The 19,520-nt window shown below is 40.1% G+C and overlaps 1 protein-coding gene across 4 annotated transcripts in view; it reads right to left on the reverse strand.

Annotated features, from left to right (window-relative positions):
- The window catches only part of LOC134351601 (synapsin-3-like), a 337,761-nt gene that overhangs the window by 144,434 nt on the left and 173,807 nt on the right, over positions 1–19,520 (reverse strand). The window lies entirely within an intron of this gene.

Consider the following 19,520-nt stretch of genomic DNA (forward strand, 5'->3'; position numbering starts at 1 on the left):
AAAAAGATGAAAGGTGACTTGATAGAGATGTAGAAGATGATAAGAAGCACAGATAGAGTGGACAACCAACACTATTTTCCCAGGGCGGCAATGGTTAATATGAGACAACATACTTTTTAAGTGATGAGAGGGGAGACATCAGAGGTGACTTTTTTTTAAACACAGAGAGTGGTAAGTTCATGGAACACACTGACAGGGGTGCTGGTGGCAGAGGCAAATACATTCGGGACATTTAAGAGATTCTTACAAAGACACATGAATGAAAGAAAAATGTAGGGCTATGGGGGATAGAAGGTTTAGATTGATCTTAGAATAGGCTAAAGTTCAGCACAACATCATGGTCCAAAGTTACTATGTTCTATGTTCTAAATCTCTTCTGCACCCTTTTTATGGCCTTCACTTTTCTCCCAAAGTGGGGTAAAAAAGTGAGTTTCTGCACGTGTATCTAATGTTTCAGTGATATTTGAGTAACATTGTAAATATATTTTTTGATTAAGCATTCTTGTTCAGTTAAATAATTCATAATGTGTTTTATGTAAAAGTACATGAATGGCATACGTTATTACGCCACCACGTCATACGTGCGTGTCTCTCTAAAGTAAAAAATGAAACTACGACATGCATTCCTAGCTCTTTGTTTTTGGTTTCAATTAGTTTCACATTTTAGAGTTACAAAGCATAACACCACACAATTTGAAAACTTCCAAAACTCAAGGAAATTTAACGGCAAGCAACTATTAATGTTAAAAGTTTGGGTTGCTTTCTGGTTCAGATATCTCTGACCTTCTCTGAAATAAAAGCATGCTAATATCTCAAATAAAGAGATTTCAAATGTGGAACTATACTTTTTAAATCAGATATAGACATTTCCCAGATTTCTTTCAAGTGTGACACAAACCCACAATTACAACCATTATAAAGTGATGTAATTTGATGGATCTCAGGCCAAGGCCAGTAGCTCATGGTGAGTAATTTCCACTTGTTTAGAAATTTAGTGTATTCATGCATGAATAACTCCTTTGTCATGCTAGGAAAGATATTTCTACAATCTGGGAAAACAAGCTTACTGCAGCAAAAGGCAGGAAGCCAAATACATCTCGATTTGAGTACCATAGTGGAAGTGTCGAGACTAACATGAAAGAGCATGCTATCTTGGATAAATAGGCCTTGCAGTAGGTAAAGTTGATAAGTGAACAGAATCATCCCACTGCATGGAGTGAACTTATTGGAGTTCTTTGAGGATATAACGAGCGCAGTGGATAGAGGGGAACAGATGGATTTTGTTTACTTGGATTGCCAGAAGGCATTCAATAAGGTGCTGCATAAAAGACTTATCCATAGGATAAGGACACATAGAGTTGGGGGTTATGTATTAGCATGGATAGAGGGTTGGTTAACTAACAGAAAGCAGAGAGTTGGATACATAGGTGTTAGTCTGGTTGGCAATCAGTGGTGAGCGTTGTGCTACAGGGGTTGGTGCTGGGCCCGCAACTGTTCATGATATACATTAACCATCTGGAAGAGGGGACCTAGTATAGTGTATCTAAGTTTGCTGATGATACTAAATTGAGTGGAAAAGCAAATTGTGCAGAAGATATGGGGAGTCTGCAGAGAGATATAGTTAGGTTAAGTGAGCGGGCAAGCATCTGGCAGATGGAGTACAATATTGGCAAATGCCAGGTCATCCACTTCGAAAAAATTGCAGCAAGCTGCTGTGCAGAGGGACTTGGGAGTGTTTGTGCATGAATCACAAAAGGTTGGTTTGCAGATGCAGCAAGCTATCAAGAAAGCAAATGGAATGTGGCCTTCATTGCTAGAGGGATTGAATTTAAGAGCAGGGAGGTTGTGCTGCAATTGTACAGGGTACTGGTGAGGCCGCACCTGGAGGACTGTGTGCAGTTCTGGTCTCCTTACTTGAGGAAGGATATACTGGCTTTGGAGAGGAGCTTCACCAGGTTTCCAGAGATGAAGAGGTTAGACTACAAAGAGAGATTGAGTTGGCTGGGACTGTACTCACTGGAATTCAGAAGACTGAGAAGAGATCTTATAGAAACATATAAAATTATGAAAGGGACAGATAAGATAGAGGCAGGAAAGTTGTTTCCACTGGTAGGTGGGACTAGAACCAGGAGACATAGCCTCAAGTTTTGGGGGGTAGATTTGAGACAGAGATGAGGAGAAACCTGCTTTTCCCAGAGACTGGTGAATCTGTGGAATTCTCTGCCCAATAAAGCAATGGAGGCTACCTCAGTAAATATATTTAAGACAAGGGTGGATAGATTTTTGAATAGTAGGGGAATTAAAGGTTAAGGTGAAATGGAAGGTAGGTGGAGATCAGTCCATGGTTAGATCAGCCAGATGGCCTACTCTTGCTCCTATTTCTTATGTTCTTATGGTTGAACATGTTGCAGCTAGCAATTATCAAATGCTAATCATTGAATCTGAATAATGTCAGCACCTTCTTTCCACATGTCCAGCCAATATTTGCCCCTCAGATCAATATCAATAAATCAGATAATCTGACTACAAGATTCACTAGTATGAGAAAATCTGCAGATGCTGAAAATCCAAGGCAAAACACACAAAATGCTAGAGGAACTCAGTAGGTCAGGCAATGGAAATGAGCAAACATTCAAAATTTCAGGCCAAGACCCTTCATCGGGACTGCTGAAGGGTCCTTCAGTACTTTGGGTGTTTTGCCTTTAAACTGACTACTGTTTTGCCTTTAAACTGACCATTACTGGCTGTAAGGAGCAATCCTGTGGCCAAGAAATTTGCTTTCAAAACCTAATCCCCTTAAGCAAGAAGAATCAGAACTGGATTAATTATCACTGACATACGACATGAAATTTGTTGTTCTGTGGTAGCAGAACCGTGTAAGGATGTAAAAATTTATCAATTATAAAAATGAAATAATGTGTGAAAAGGAATAATGAGATAGTATTCATGTACCGTTCAGAAATCTCATGGTGGAAGGAAAGAAGTTGTTTCTGAATCATTGAGTGTGGGTTATCTGGCTCCTGTACCTGATCCCCAATGGTAGAAGCACAAAGAGGGCAAGTCCTAGATGATTCTTAATGATGGATGCTGCCTTCTTGAGGTTTCGTCTCTTGACGACGTTCTCAGTGGTGGGAAGGGCTGTGCCCATGATTGAACTGCTTGAGGCTTTTTGTGATCCTCTGCAATGGATGTTCCATACCAGGCTGTGATGTAATCAGTCAGAATGCTCTTCACTATACATCTATATTTGTACAAGGTTTTGATAACATACCAAATCTCCTCAAACTCCTAATGAATTAAAGCTGCTGACATGCCTTCTTCATCATTGCATCAATGTGTTGGACCCAGGATAGATCCCCTGAAATTTCAGGAACTTGAAGTTGCTCACCCCTCAATGAAGATTGCTGTGTGTCCTTCTGCTTTCCCCTTGCCGAAGTCCACAATCAGTTCCTTGGTCTTGCTGAGGTTAAGTGCGATGTTGTTGGCGGCAACACCACTCAACCAGCTGATCTATATCACTCCCATAAACCTCTTCCTTGCCATCTAAGATTCTACCAATAACAGTGGTATCATTGAGAAATTTATAGTTGGTGTTTGAGTTGTGCTTAGCCACACTGTCATGAATGTAGAGAGATCTGTGTTCTTACACAGATTTGCATGACATCTATGTAAGAACATACTTTGTCAACAGCAAGAAGGGGAATTTGCCACTTCACCTTTGGCCTCACAACTCAGAAACAGTGAGAATGGGTCATTCATTTCTACAGGGTTGCAAGGACATGTTGCCTTGTGAGACCAATGAATAAACTCAACCCTTCCTGAAACCACAGAACAGGATGTCAAAGGAAATAAAGACAAATGTGCGATACAGGAGGCAGGTACGAAGCCGAATGGCAAATTGGCCTTTATTGTCAGATGTTTTAAGTACAAGAATAAAGATGTCTTATTACAAATATATGGAACTCTAATAAGACCAAATTGCATGCAATTTTGGTCTTCTTTCCTAAGAAAAAGACAGACATTGCAATAGAGGTTGTACAACAAAGAATCAATAGACTGGTTCGTAGACTGCTGGATCTGTCATATGAGAAGAGATCGAGTAGGTTATATCTCTACTTCATCAAAGCCAGAACAACAAGAGGTGACCTCACTGAAAAGTTTAAAACTTGTAGGCGTTTTGGCAGACCTGCTGCAGTGACAATGTTTCCCCTGGCAAAGAAGCCCAGAAATAAGAATCACAGTCTTAAAGTAAGGTACAAGCCACTTATGACTGAAATGGTGTCTAATTTCTTCTTCCTGAGAGTTACTAACCTTTGGAATTCTCATCTTTACATTGGACCTTCAAAGTCTCAGTTCTTATTCTCCAGCTTCAATATTTTTAGATTGTACAATCATTCATTTTGCATTTACTGTGTTAAATATTTAGCAAGGAGTCCCAATTGTAAAGTTGTACAGATATTCTCAACTGTAATCATATGTGAAGTTGAGGCAACATTGATAGAGACAGTCATACTGCATGCTCAGTAAGTGTCATTGGTGGTTTTTGAAAATTAATCAATGAAGAGTGATAAACACAAAACAATACATTTAATCATGGAGTTCAGGTCCCTACCAGCCTTATTAGAGTAGTGGAATGGCAGTGGTGCCTGGACCACAAGACAAGATGTATGGCAAACAAAGGACCTTACTGCTAATCTGAAGCCAATTCAAATTCAAATTGAAGACTACATTAAGAACCACCCGGCTTTATCTGGGCTGCTCTTGTTTGGAAGTGAGTGACTTATGATTTTATTCATGTGACATCTTATGTCAGATGTAATGAAACCTAATGTCTATTGTATATGATTAAATTGATCCAAACAATACAGGCAAACCCCATTGTTGATCATTAGAGAACACAAGTGCAGTGTGTGAGGCTCAGGAAAAGGACCCCTCATTGATCTACAGTATTTATACCCCACTGTTGGATTAGGGTGTAGAACTGTTATTTTCTTGTAGTTTAACTTTCCTGTGCTTGCTTGCATGTTTATATAGTGACCTATATGCATGTAATTAATTGCTCAGTGATTTTTTTCAGTAATCATAGTGCTGTTGCTTCTGTATTTTTCTAGAAGCTTCTTAGATTTTCTGTAGCAGTTGTCACACCACTTGAATCTGGATATTTTATAGGTGAATTATTGTCACTGGAACTTTGCTCATCTCTAGTCTGAACGTGAGACGACCACAACCTCTTTTTCTTTCTCTTTTCTTTGTTCTCTCAGCTCTTTGTTCATTTCTTCATTCTTGTACACTTAATAAAGTGGCCATGAGGAGCAAGATTTATGCCTCACTCTGGACTTCCAAAGAACCTTTGGATCACTAAAAATACCTCTAGATCCAATACCACTGAATCATTGAGTGTTTTCTAGTTATATCCCTGACATTTAACTGCACCTTGTGATAAAGCTCTGAAAATCACACTTTATGTTATACTGTCTCATGGAGCAGATGGTAAATAGTCAAACCCACTATGCATACTGATACTGGGCAGTTGTCTAAGCGAAGCCCTTGGGCTTCTTGCAAGTGTAGACTGTGGCCTAATGCCTGTTGGAAAGTGCCCAAATACCAGGTCTGCTCTCACAGAGTTGGGAGGAACAGATTTACTCTTCCAAAACTGTAGTGGTCCTGATAGCCCACCATCCTGGGATATACCTTCATGACACTGTGGTGACCCACGTTCAGCAATTACACAACATGCATGTTGCCTTTGACGTTTACAGAAATAACTCGTGGCAGTATGTAAGAAAGATGATTTAAAGCAGAATTTTAACCTTATAACAACCAATGACCAAAACCAAGCATTGGAGATAGCTCTCTTTATTTCTGTTTAACAAAGGTTATGATAGAAACATCAGTTTGTCCACATTCTTTTCAGCACATTTTCAAAATTTTTCATTTCAGGAAAGAGAGCTAACAAACAAGACATAGTTCAAAGAAAGACTCTCACCCTCCTCTAACAAACAAATGTGTCTGAAGAATTTTGGTTTACCTGCATGCTCTAAATGTGCTTCAAAGAAGTTCTGCAACACCATGAAATATGCTGGTTATTAAAACTGAAAAAAACATTTGTTCAAAAGTTAGTTCAATACATCAGCACTCTTTCCTTTAAGATGTGGCATGAACAGGGCAAGCTTATCGCTTTTATGTATGGATCGTAGTCATAAACAGGGGAAGAAGAATACACAGCAAACACATTGGTACATTCTCTAACCACATTTGTTAAAGTGCTTAATCTCCTTCCAGATTATTCCAACCAAACCCTGGTCCAATTCTACAAACATACTGCCACAATCCTTGACCCCAATCTCTCAAGGCTAATAATTGTGTTTAGGCATTGAATCTCCACCTATGCCCATCGTAATACTCAGAGCAAATGAAAACTAAGTATTTTCAATAAAGTTCACAGAAGGTATGAACTTCCTCATTGTATGAGAACGTGTGATAAATTTTTTCTCATCTAACTTTGAGGAAGACCTCAGTTTTAGTTTATTCTCAGATTTATTGCACTCAAAACAAGATGCTTCATTTACTACTCCCTTGATTCTCATCTTTAATCTATGCAAGATTATCAGTTTTACTACCCTGCTTGCAAAAGATCCACTTGTCTTATTTTGATGAAACTCATGAGATAGATATACAGACAGCAGACAGAACTGAAAATTAAAAAAAACAACATACATTCAGGAAGTCTACAAGTCCATGAGTTAGAGTCTGAAAACAATATGTTCCAAATTAGAAGGATGGAGTATACCAGTAATTTAACAGCAATTGTGTGTGGATCAAGAAGGTGCAGAAAGGCTGGAACACTCCTTCAGCTACACTTGACAGGGTCTACCACTGGAAATATGATCTTTTGTTCAGTTAAAATTCAGTTATACAATTAATGTTTTCAGTCTGGGAAAAAGGAGAGCTCATCAATGTCCTGGCCCGAGTGAATTGATATTTATCTAACAACTATCTCTGTACAGTTATTATCAAATGCTCTTTTTTTGTGGATTGTTTTGTCTCTTTTGCATCAGGGTTATGAGGAATATCTTCAGCCCTGAGAAATGTCAAGTAGGCACATGCTAAAGTCAACATAATTCAGAAAGTATGTGCTCAGAAGAAAGATATCCTAATCTGAGAGACATCTGAGTAAATGAGTGTAAAATAACAAGACAACCATTATTCTATGCAAGCCTTCCATCAAGAACATCAGGGTTTAGCAGCAAAACTCACTGGTGGTTACTGTGGAGACTTATGTGTACTCATGCCCTAATTTGTGAAGTGCTTTGTCTTCTAAGTGAAATGACTATGCTCCATTCCAAAAGTCATATTGGCATTCCTTCTTGTTGCCAAACCCCACCCAACAATTTTACATCACGTCATCTCTTGAAGCAAATATGTGTTCCATTACTGTTAACCAGCACAACCCCATGTTCTCTGTTGCTGACATACAGCTCTCAGCAGTAATCAGAAGAGACAATAATGTGTAATATCTCAGTACCAAGACTGGGTAGATGGGAATGGTATGGGGGGGGCGGGGTTGGAGGTTCCAGAGTAGGGGAAAGAATACAGTGAAATTCTTGTTTTATTTCTCCATTTCCAACTGGCAGGCAGATAATGAGCTAGACAGCAGGGAGGTGGGACAGAAAGCTAGGGACCAGAAACTGAAGATGATCTCAGGTTAGTGAGGAGTGGAGACTCAGTGAGTGATTAGGAGGGAAGAGGAACCATAAAGATTACAGGGAAGTATATTAGGGATATGCAGAGGTGGGTATTAACTAACATTGCAAAAGATTTGCATGAGGGCCTGGGAAATGCACTCCAGCTCCAGTCTCAAACTGGGAAATTTGCTGGAGTCAGCTGCTCCCATCTCCATGTGGCAATCATATTTCCGCCTAGGGAAACCAAGCTAGTTAAGTGTAAATCAGTTTGTGGGTCATGGGAGCTTGAGCTGTATTTCATAATGGATTGTGTTTTCATGGAATATAAATCTCAATAGAAACCAAATAATGTGCATTTCCATTTTGGTAAAATGCATTTCAGTTGAATCACACATCAGAATATAACAAAATAATTCTGATAGCAAGAAGATTAAGACTGTTTCTCCCTCCACAGATACTGCCTGCCTTGCTGAGTATTTCTAGTATTTTCAGTTCTATTTTATTCTGAGGAATAAATGCAGTCTGGACAATAATATGGAGCAATATATTTTGGTCCATATTATTTTGGGTTTTTAGCTTGTGGAACGAGACAGGATTAGTTAATAATCTCATTCAAATCATCAACCAAAAATGAGTCACAATGTGATAGAATTTCATACTCCATTCAAGAGGATCAAAATTCAGACAAAACTGGAGACTTAAACTTAAATTAAGCCAATTACGTAAGTAAAATAAGACAAGTTACTTAGTATCGTCACGGAATCGTACACCACAGAAGCATGCCCTTGGACCATTGAGTCCACACTGACTGTCAACAACCCATTGGCACTAAAATTACTCTAATTCCATATCCCACCAAGCCTCAGATTCTACAAACATGAGGGGCATTTTTCAATGGCCAAGTACCAACTTGCCTGTCCTTGGCATGTGGGAGGAAACCCACGCTATCATAGGCAGAACGTGCAAACTCCACACGAACAGCTTCCGGGGTCAGGATTGAATCTGTTATGCTGGTGCTATGAGGGAGTGACTCAACTAGAAAAGCCACGAGGTAACTTAGGTGAAAGGATTTGCTGGTAGGTAAATGATTCCAAGCATTTAATAAAATAGTTTATAATTCCCATGAAATTTATATTTGTTTAAGAAATAAAAATACTGTCTTGGGCTGACTAAAGTCAGTATTGGATTAAAAGAAGTAATAAAAAAAAGTTGTAAGTGTGAGGATTGGGAGAATTTGGAAGTCAGCACCCAGAAATATGACCGGGCTGGGGGGGGGGGGTGTAAGATAGTACTGGCAAACTGGGAGAGAGCAATGTAACATTGCTATTTAAGAAAGGAGGGAGTGAGGGGAGGAAAAAGAAGCTAGCGACCGGTTAGAATAAAATCAATAGTTGGGAAAAGGCCAAAATTCATTTTTAGTATGTGGCAAAAGGACACTTAAAATCATTTGGCAGAGGCACCAGAGTTTTATGATCTGAGAACTATGTTTGACATATGTAATTTCTTGTGAATACCAGATTTTTACAATTTTCTGTTTGTATAAGTCTTTTTAGACCTGTCACCAGATGCAGCACCAATGATGCTACTATAACCTCTGTAGTGTTCTCGTGCAGTGTGTTGAAACTCTGAATAAACACCAAGTTAAACCGGAGCCAATGAAGACAGAGTCGTAGTAAGGTTAACCATTTACTGTTCACTCTTCCACATTAACATCGTATGGTGAAAACTGTTGAAAAAAAATACAAACATATACCGCCTCTGTTTCATTCTGGAGACCACACGCACTCTCTTCTTTTAGCGAGTGTCTCCAGCCGCCTCGAGTAGCGGGCAAGGGGGGTCATGTCAAACCGCCACCAGGCTCGAGCCCACCCTGCGTTTGAAATTGAAAAGCCGGCACGCGCACCATCCCAACCGCTGCTTCCTTAACAGAAACTGCATTAATATTGTTACTTCAAATACATTCTTATGAACTTACGGCGTTGCTTCTATAATGTTTCTTTGTGGGTAGAAACGGAGCTCTTCACGATCATGCTGCACGCATGGCACCCACCTTCACACCTTCCCGAACCAATTACACATAAGACGCAGCAAAACCGGAGGTGACGTCATCGCATGCCGCGATATACCATAGACAATGAATTTACTTTTGTTATACTGTAACTTAATTATCAACCTTTAACTAGAAAATAGTTACAAACAAATCATTTAAAACATAGACCCAACAAAGTCAAATAAATGCATTAAGGGCAACACAACCTCTGCATGTATAATGTCATGAACAGCCAATATTCTTTCCACTACTTCTTGTGTAAATGCACCATCTTGCCCTGCCGCAGGTGGGAAAGTATGTCAAGGAATGTGGGAATGGATATTTGGATGAAATCTCATCAGTACATGCACTTAGATGTAGCTCTGTTATTTCCATTTGTGCTAAATATATGAGCATGTGATAATTCCCTTTGCCAATTTCTGCAGACCATCCAAGTCTCTCCACATTATGCAAGCCATTTTCACTATCCAAAGTCAAGCTCAGCTTCCTAACATAGCAGTTAACATTTGTAGAGATCAAAGAGTTGTTCTTGAATAAGTCAAACTTTTATTTACCAACATTTTTATTTAGCTTCTGATCGTAAATAGGAGCCAGTCTTCAGTTCTTAATGTAAATGGTAAGCAATAATCAATCTGAAGTTAAAATGACAATTTTGCAAACAAACAGCACTGTCTATAGAGAACAGACTGCACAGGGCCAGCTGCAGTGTAAGATAATGGGGTTTTGCTAATTGACCTGTTTCAAACCAGACAATGCTGGCTAAATTATTTAGTCCAGATGAACTTTGCCTTTTTGTGTGTTTTCCCCCGAGCCGTCAGTCTGTGGTTTTGTATTGCCAATGTGCTCTCGTTTGTTTTCATGCCCCATGTGATCCTGTCCCCACTCCTGCTCACTCCGGCCCCTGTATTACTGAGTACTCTGACTCTCACCTGTTTCTCATTATTACCTGTTTTGCTGCCACTTCTGTCTCATTGTGCTCCACCTATCATCTGCCTCTCTGTTTATTACTCAGTGTATTTTAGTCCTGTGTTTTCACCTGTTTGTTGCTAGATTGTGCCAGTGAATTTTCCCGAGCCTTTCCAGCATTCGTATCAGTACTTTATCCATCTGAGTATCAACTCTGCTTGTTTCCCGATTCTGGTTTTTGGACTTCACTGGATGTTTTGATCTCTGCCTGTACTTTGACACTGACTTTGTTTGCACCTTGGGATTGTACTCTGCCTGTCTGAATACCGACTCCCCCTGTTTCCTGATTCTGGTTTTTGGATTTCTCTGGACGTTTTGATCTCTGCCTGAACTTTGATGCCAGCTTTGTTTGTACCTTGGGATTTGTTATTCAATTAGTATCGCTGTGTGCACAGTACTGGGTCTGTGATTGGATCCCTGCTCCAGCATCCTGACAAGTTGGTAGATTTGTATACTCAAAGAGTCAACTTCACAGTATTAATTGTGGGTATCTAGGAATTCTATCCCAGAAGCTTTTAGACTGCTTCTATGAAAAGGTATCTGAAAAAAATCATGTGTGAAGTTACCTAAGTGGCAGAAAAACAGTATAAATGTTAGAGAGCAGTTAGGCTTGTTAGGAATGATCCAGTAATAGCAAGAAGAATAACAGAAAGATGAGGTGACTAAAATCCATTCCTCTGCCTTCAAGTTCAGTGGCAGATGATTTGTTCACCCGCAACGCATTAGTATGCCTTTTTAGTTTATAAGAATTGCAGTTGTGTATTGGAAATCATCTGTGGTTTTAGAAATCATTTCTAATTTGGAAATATTTTAAGATAGAAAACATCTGAGTCTTAAATGTTTTAAGAATTTTGTCTGGATTTAAAATTCTATCACTAAATATAAATGAGTTTAAACTACTTTGTTAGCTGAAGTTATCTCCTTCTTGGTAAGGAGGGGAGACCCACCACTCCAATAGTGGGTATTGGCAGATGAACTCGCCATGGTGAATAAACAGGGAACTAATCTACCCTTTGAAGAGTAGGTGAATGCAGTATAACTTTTCATTAGTGAAGGTATCCAAACTATCTTTATCAAATAAAGCTTAAGATCTTCGTTTGAGTCTAGAACTTCATGGTCTGCAAACCTAACACCATCACAAAAGAAGTTCTTTCACTGATAACTCTCCTTTACTTTCTAAAGGAAAGACTCCCATATGTTGAACTTTTCCCCCACAGTAGTAGTTTCAGTCCAATACCAATATTGCATTCATTTGTATTTTCTCCAGAGTCCTACTCTCCTCTTTACTTTTATGAAGCCAGAGTTGGGCACAGTAACAAACATTAAGAAGATAAATAATATTAAAGCAAATTAGATGTGAAATTCTAAGTTACAAAGTACACTAAGACTACTCAGGAAAATGGGGTTGGTCTGGCTGGAGTTGGCTGGAGTCCTACCACTGTCATAGAGGCAATGAACCAATTAGTCTTTGTTTTGTCGCTGCGCTGTTATGATTTGATGGAAACTTTATTCAATGAGATTGAATTGTCTGGCTTACAGATTATTATTTAAGGTTTCAAATTCAGCTCTCATCTTTTAGATGTGTTCTCTATTTAATACTTATAAGGATATTTATAGAGAAATGAATTTGACCATGTCTACCGGATTACAATTCACTTGAGTCCTATGGAGATAATCATGCCATAGAATTAATTACAAGACTAAATTCTTTCAAAGGAAATTGATACAATTCATTCAGAACAATGTTGTAGCTTCAAACAACAGAAATCCTAAACAAAGTATAACAAGGACAAAAATGGGCCAGATAACATTGTAGGTTAAATCCTTGAAATAAAATTATCAGTTAATACTGCCCTGTATGAATATTGTTCATAAATACATTTAAATAGAACTTGGAGAGATAACATTAGAAATTCAAGGAACTATTAAATGGCTTAATCATATCTTCTGATATAACTTGTAGCAATCTCATTAAGTTGTCTTCACTGTCTCACTTCCTGGGGCACTGCACCTAGCTACTTCTTTTTCTGTGTGATTATATCCCACGTTCTCTTTGAAGAGGAAAGGAAGCTTGAGGAACAAAATGGCTTTTTCCTGCTCCTCTTTCTTGTATTCTAATATTTATCTCAACTCCTCATGCCCCTCTTGCCTCTGTTCAAAGACCTCCTATCGTGCCTCAACCTCCAGCCACACAAACTCGTCATATTCCATTAGCCCTTTTAACTTTGCCATCTCACAGGCCAATCTATCATAAAGTCTCCTCCAATTACTATCTAGTATCTCTTTCTCCCTACATCACCTTCAGCAGCTGCCCTGGGGAAAATAACCTCCCTCTGTCACCAACAATAGCCCTTTCAGATTTCCCACTGCTGGCTTTTAGCTTTCCACTTAGTATGATATTTCTGCAGCAATCCATCTGTTCATTATAAATCTGGTTGCTATTAAGACCTGGACACTATTAAAACCATTAGTTGATTGAGTTTGAGTTTTTTCAAGGAGGTGATTGATGAAGGCAGAGTGATTGCTGCTGTCTACATGAATTTTAGTAAGGCATAGTAAGCTTTTCAAGAAAATGGGTCCACAGTGAATTAGCCATTAGGATTCTGAATTGCATTTTTATATATAAAAATGCAAGGGTTGGATTAGTAAATTTATAGACAATACCGAGATGGCTGGTGTTATAGATTGCCAAAGGATAAAGCAGGATTTAGCTTAGTTTAAGATATGTCAAAGGAATGGCAGATGGAATTTAATCCAGCCAAATGTGAGGTGCTGCACTTTGGGAGATCAAATATAAAGGGACAGTACACTAAAGGAAATGCCCTTAACAATGTTGATATGCAGAGATCTTGGGGTCCAAGTCTAGCTCCCTGAAAGCAGCTGCACAAATTGATAGGGTAGTGAGAAAAAAGTGTGTGACTTCTTTGTCTTTATTAGTCAAGGCAATGAGTTCAAGAGGCAGGAAGTTGATAAAATTCCAGTTAAGTCATATCTGAAGAAGAGTATTTAACTCTGGTCACCTTGTTATGGGAAGGATTTGGAGAGGGTGCAGAAGAGATTGCTCTGGATGCTGCCTGATCTAGATGGAATGTTGGACAAGGAGAGGTTGGACGATCCTGGGGTATTTTCCCTGGAGCAGCAGAAACTGAGAGAGAAAACCCGAAAGAAGCTTATAAGATTATAGAAGACGGGTTTCCTTCTCCCAGAATAAAATGTTTAATATACAGTAGAGGGCATGCATTTGTGGTGATGGGTGCAAGTTCAAAGGAAACATGCGGGTGTAAGTTTTTGTTTTGCATAGAGTGGAAAGTGCCTGGAACGTGTTGCCAGGGTGGTAGTGGCGGCAAATACAAGAGGCATTTAAGTGGATCTTACATGAATGTGTAAAGAATGGAAGAATATGGACATTGCATAAGCAGGAGGGATTAGCTTAGATAGGTTATTAATGTTTAGCACCATATCATGGGCCTAAGGGCCAGTTCTGTGCAATAATGTTTTATGTTCTATCACACTCCTTCGTTTGGTTTCTCCCCTGGTGTGACCCTCGTCTCCACTGCAACAACCAAGTGGAAGATCACTGGCTTCTCTGTTGCATTGTTGATGCTGGTCCCCTCAGACACTTTCCCTTGGCCAGCTCTTTCTTCTTTACGCCACTGAAAATACAGCAGAAGATTTCCTAGATACAACAACAGCACCCAGCTCTGCTTCACCAGCACCCTTCTCAACTCCTCACCCTTATTAAGTAGTTAGATACATTGCTCACTCTTAGACCAGCTGAAATCTTCGGCAGCTGAACGTTATTTTTTGTATCTGCGCAGATTCTGTCCTTTCCCACAATGGTCTGCAACTGAACCGCGCTACAGGTAACTTGGTGATAGTTGATGTTCTCAGACCACATGTCAACCAACACGGGTTATTTTCACCTCTGGAACATTGACCAACTCCACCCGACTTCAATACATTTGCTACTGAAGTTCTTATTCATGTCCTTTTACTGCAGCTTTGACGATTCTATTACATTTGCCAACAACATCCTCGTCCCCTAATTGATCATCCAAATGTCTGGTTTCATATCGTAACCATCACTGTTCCAGTCATCCATTACCCTACACTTCCTGACTTCTTGCATCAATCCCTGGTTCAATGACATCTCAATTTTCAAATCTGTGTTTTCTAATCGCTCTGTTGCTACAGCTTTCCCCAGTCTATCTCCCTTACCATCTTCAGTTTCTGGAAGTCTTCCAAATATCTGTGGTTCTCCATTTCTGGCCTCCTGATTATCCCCAGTTTCGATCATCCTATCATTGGTCACCATGGGATCCTTGTATCTCCAGCTTCTTTACCTGTCTCTGCTTCTTCAAGGTTGTTCTTAATTCCACTCCCCCCCCCCCGCCCCCCAATAAGATTATGTTCCCCTGGCACTCCATTCCATGAGTTAGGGTTAAAATATCTTTATTCTCAATGCTCCATATTAACATGTTGCATCATTTTACTACAAGAAAGCTATTACATATGGAAATTATTATATACAATAATTATAATAACATAATTTTAGAGTTTAATCTTCTGCTTAAACATCAAATGTGAGCTTGGGATGTTACTGCATTAATGATAAAACATATCAACTGTTTTTCTGATATTCTACCATACTGGAGGCCCCATCTTTCCTCTAGAGGGATCATACAATATTTCTTGGCATTATGTAGAACTCAGGGAAGTGATTCCAGACGTCCTGGCCTATAAAAAATTATTTATATTAATTTTCTGGTCATTATATCGTTTTTGTTTGTGGGAGCGTGTCAACTGGAAATTGCCATGAACCTTACAATACAACTCTGATTAAAAAGTACTTAGTTGGCTGTAAAGCACAACTATGTTTTCAGATGTGAATGGAAATACATTTCCATGGAATGTACATACAGTATTTGTGATGTTGTTAAAGTCCGGATGCTGCTTGAAGTGCCCTGGCTGTGATGATTTTCTTTGGTTGGTTGCATTATGTAGTTTGACTCCAGATCTCTTTTAGCATAGATTATTGTCATAAACCATAGATTCCCCTCCAGCATTTTTCCAAACCTTGTCAAAATAAAACTATTGATAAATGATGCTAATTGACAGTGTCATTTACTTGACAATGGGAATGCTATGGTGCATAAATCTTCTGAATTCCACATTTTCTTTGTAATCACCACAAAGTTCCAGACTCGAAAATGGTATTGAGTTACTTCAGCTGCATGACAGGACATAAGAACAGAAGAAATAGGAGCAGGAGTCGGCCATCCGGCCCATCAAGCCTGCCCCGCCATTCAATAAGATCATGGCTGATCTGTTCGTAAACTCAGCTCCATCTGCCTGCCTTTTCCCCATAACCCTTAATTCGCTTACTATGTAAAAACCTATCTAACTGTATTTTAAATATATTTAGTGAAGAAGCCTCAGCTGCTTCTCTGGGCAGAAAATTCCACAGATTCACCACTCTCTGGGAAAAACAGTTTCTCCTCAAATCCATCCTAAATCTTCTCCCCTGAATCTTGAGGCAATGTCCCCTAGTTCTAGTCTTACCTGCCAATGGAAACAACTTTCCTACTTCTATCTTATCTATCCCTTTCACAATGTTGTATGTTTCTATAAGATCCCCTCCAGTGATCAAGGCTAATTTTGAAACGAGAAGAGAAAATGGATACATGATTGACATCCCAACCATTCAAAGCTTAAAACTAAAGAGTTTATCTCAAGCATCTCAGTGGAAAGTTATGGCGGAACCATTATCACTATCTATACAGAGAAGTGCAGACATTAGTGGCATTCACTGTGCAGGTCACAAAAAAATGAAACTGCTCTCAATGATTTCTCTCCATCTTGATCTTCATTTCCATCACTGGCTGTCATACAGCTGGTGACAAGTCGAAAGTTAATTTGGTAAGGGCAAATCAGAAAAAGCATTTTTGTTTGGGACTGGCCCCCGTGAAGACAATGGCTCATCTCTAGGATTGTTGCCACCTGAAAGATACCTAGCTGGAGAAATCAATGTCCATGTGAAAACAACAGACCCATCTGGTGACTTATTGGGAATCGCCTGTTATCATACGTTGCAACAAAAACCACCATTTGAAAATACATTGCATTTCTGCTCTTTTATAACTTTTAAATTTATGGAGAAAGTCAAGAAATAAATAGCAAAAAGCACCTTGCAGATTGCCATTTCTGCATAATTTTCCATCTCTCACAGTTCTGTTTCTGAATTCCCGTCAATTTCAAGAGTGATTTGAACATTGCAATCCAGTGATACGTGTGGTTTTGAAACAAATATACAGCACATCCGCACTACGGATCACTTCATCTTAACTTGAGGAGTCACAGGGCACAACGGAAGATCATGCTCCGATAAAATAGGTATACTTTGCAAAAATATTGGCAGAAAATCAAACAATCTACTGGCGGAACTTTGCAGGGCAAGTAGCGTCCATGGAGGAAAACGAATTGTTGAGATTTTGGGGCAGAACCCTGCATCAAAGTGGAGAGGGAGAGTAGTGAGACAGGGGCCAGTGGATCAAAGAAGGGTGAAGAACGATGGGCAAATCAAGCCAGGTTGGAGTTGGGAGATGGGCAAGTGTATGACACGTGGAGCCACACAAAAAGAAAATAAGGAGAAGCAGACAGAGTAAGGTGGAAGGAGGGTAGAGTAAAGGTGGAGACAGCTAGAAGGGAAATAAGCAAGAACAGAAAGGCTACCAGTACTAGAATCTGATAAGTAAGAAAAGTCATTTAAGATGGTGCTGGTGAAGCTCGGTGACTACTTGCAGGTGGCCAATGAAACGAAGAAAACAACTAAGTACTTTGTTAATCACACCTTTTCTGGTAAACGATCAGCACAAACCACAACCTGTAACTTTCCTTTAAAGCTGGAGATGATTTGAGGCAAGGCAGCAGGCCCATTGCCAGAAGCAAGGAAGGTCCCAAGGTTCGATCGACTTATGTGCTGGGCCAAATTGGAAAGGTCGGGTACAGGCCGAATTGAGGCCGTGGGGCTGTGTTGAAGCAGCAGAACCCGATGTTAGGACGATTTAAGCATGGGGTCTGATTGTAAAGGGTGTCAGGACGGGAGGTGAGGGACGTGCCGGTTCAGCTCGCTCCTCGGCTCTACTCTGATCCGGGGCTGTGGCTTCGTGTCTGTGGACAGACTTTCCTTTGTGGGCTTCAGTCCTGAATGCTGTTTACTTACTTTTATTGCTTGCATGATTTGTTTTTTTTCTCTCTCTGCACATTTGGGTATTTGAAAGTTTTTTTATGGGTTCTTTTGGGTTTCTTTGTTTTGTGGCTGCCTGTAAGGAGACAAACCTCAAGGATCCCTATAGTATACATGCTTTGATAATAAATGAACTTCGAACTTTGATAAGGGTACCATTAGGAGAGAAGTAGAACCAGAATCAGATTGGGCATGTACAGGATGGGGGGAGCCGATATCTGAAATATGTGGGTGAAAAGTGAATGTTGCCAGAAGGAAAATGGGAGTGCAGGAGGATCAGAGGTGGGGGGGAGGGGTGGTTACTGGAAACACATTGGAGGTTAGTGTTACATGAACTTGGAAAATTTGACAAGCCAAACAGAATACAAGGTTTTGTTCCATCAATCTGTTCCTCTCAGTTAAATGCTATTTCAAATCCCCTTCCAATTTCCATAGCCGCCTGTCCATCCTCAGCCTTCTCCACTGCCCAGGTGAGGCCCAATGCAAAGTGGAGGTACAACATCTTATATTCAGTCTGGGTAATCTGCAATTTAGTGGAATGAACAATTAATGTTTCAGTTTCAAGTAACATTCTCCTCCAATCAGCTCTCCCCCATCCTTTCAATACTTGGCCAATGCTCCTACATTTGTTCACTATCACATAACCCCCCGATTCCCCCCACCACCCATTTTGTCCTCTCCTAGTTCCATCCACCTATCTACCCTCTCCACTCTCAGTACTGATGTGGGATTTCAGACTGAAACTTCGACAGCTCCTTTCCTTCCACGGTTGCCACGTAACCATCTGAGATCCTCCAGCTGATTGTTTACTGTTTCAGATTCCAGCATCTTCAGTCTCTTGTGCCCCTACTGGAGGAAGAGATGCATGTCAACATGCTGAGATGCTGAGACCCAACAGCAATGCACAGACAAAAGGAGAGCTCTGAGACTCAGATCCCGTGGTCAGCCACTTGCAGAACAAGAAGCTGTGCTTATCTGGTATCACATATTATTGTTTTTGGAGGCTAATAATTCACATATATCTTTGTTTAACATTGTACTAAACATTGCTTGATAGCTACTACAAACATTTGTTGTCTCTACTTGCTTTCATCATGTCCAGACTCGTTTGGATGATTTAATCGCCGGGCTGTATTTTAAGGGTCAGGGTACTGGGACCGGAGGTGAGGGACGGGCCAGTTCTGCTCACTACTTCACGATGTTTACTCAGGTCTGTGCTTAACTAAGGCTGCGGCCTACTCCAGCTGCAGTGACGCCTAGCTTCGCACCTGTGATCCCATAACATTTACTCGACTCTGCAGTGAACTAAGGCTGCGGCCTACTCCAGCTGCAGTGACACCTAGCTTCGCACCTGTGATCCCATAACATTTACTCGACTCTGCAGTGAACTAAGGCTGCGGCCTAGTCCAGCTGCAGTGATGCCTGGCTTCGTGTCTTTCGTAAAACTTCAGTTCTGAATGGTATTTGCTTATTCTATTTGTGTCCTGCTGAAGGGTTTCAGCCTGAAAACTGGACTGTACTCTTTTCCTAGATGCAGACATTCCACCTCTCCCGGGAGTTCCAGGAGTCTCCC

Source organism: Mobula hypostoma, chromosome 9 (genome assembly GCF_963921235.1).
Source record: "Mobula hypostoma chromosome 9, sMobHyp1.1, whole genome shotgun sequence".
Classification (NCBI taxonomy): Eukaryota; Metazoa; Chordata; class Chondrichthyes; order Myliobatiformes; family Myliobatidae; genus Mobula; species Mobula hypostoma.